Raw genomic sequence first — 1058 nt, forward strand, 5'->3', positions numbered from 1 at the left:
ATGCAGCTGACATAATGTTATTGAGGCAGTTACATCAATTATTTGTGATGCTAATAAATATATACATAAACTTCCAAACATATGTATTTTGAAAAGGTGAATTTTCAGAGGGAGAACAGACAGATAACAAAGTTTCTTACAGAGCCATTGCCCACTGCTTATATGAGAACATGACAGAAACCTGCTCGTCTGCCTCTAGTTCCTTCGCCTTACACTATGACAGCTGAACTACCTTGCACGACACCGTAGCACCTCTTGGTCCGAACAAATCTCACAACCACTTCTCAAAAGGGTAATCTAGTGTTGCTAGGATACAAAAGTAGGGACGGAGGCGACTGCACAGAGATGGAAGGTAAAGCACAAGTCGCGTTTATTTGGAGACCCTCCTCCTCTGGAGCTCCTTTTATCACAGTGCTCACTGGAGTGGGGTTTTTTTCTCTATTCTGTCAAGGAAACGGAAGATAGGCTGTTTCTCATATGTATGTTGGTGAATCAGTGGCACAATAGCACAAAAACCTTTCAGGCACATTCAGGCCATTATATTTACCATTCCAGGTCTTACATGAGCTCTTTGCGTCATTCAGAAGTACTGAAATATGCAATGCATGCCTTACGTTTAGTTCATTATAAAGCACAAATTGTCTATTTATGTTGTACAACCAAAACAACACCTGAACACGTGTCAGTCATACAGTGAACATACAGCTGATGGCTTCGGTGTTAAAAATCAAAATCTTTTGAGATTCCAGAAGTGCATCTTTTAAAATAACATGCCTATTTTTATATGATTTGGTGTGGTGTGCTAAACCTGGACTGGCATTATTAACAACTCCATTTTGATTATGAACATGTCCAGTATGTTGAGAGCGCACAACCCTTCTAAATTAGATAAATGCCTTTGCCCACATACTGTATATATTCAATTTGTATTCTACAATTGCTCTAAATTTAGCCTATTTTTCCTTCCACTGGTAAGATATAGAGGTATACTCAGGCATATAAAATATATACTCGTTTTTTTCCAGGAAAAATTTTGTCAGGGAAAAAAAAAAAAAATA

The 1058-nt window shown here is 37.9% G+C and overlaps 1 long non-coding RNA gene across 1 annotated transcript in view; it reads left to right on the forward strand.

The window, feature by feature from the left end:
* LOC107695428 (uncharacterized) overlaps window positions 1-1058 on the forward strand; it is a 3869-nt gene continuing 2811 nt past the window's right edge. The window contains exon 1 of the long non-coding RNA XR_001634994.1: window positions 1-96. This is a non-coding gene — a long non-coding RNA (uncharacterized LOC107695428). The remainder of the gene's footprint in view (window positions 97-1058) is intronic.

Source organism: Sinocyclocheilus anshuiensis, unplaced genomic scaffold (genome assembly GCF_001515605.1).
Source record: "Sinocyclocheilus anshuiensis isolate Anshui unplaced genomic scaffold, SAMN03320099.WGS_v1.1 scaffold662, whole genome shotgun sequence".
Lineage (NCBI taxonomy): Eukaryota > Metazoa > Chordata > Actinopteri > Cypriniformes > Cyprinidae > Sinocyclocheilus > Sinocyclocheilus anshuiensis.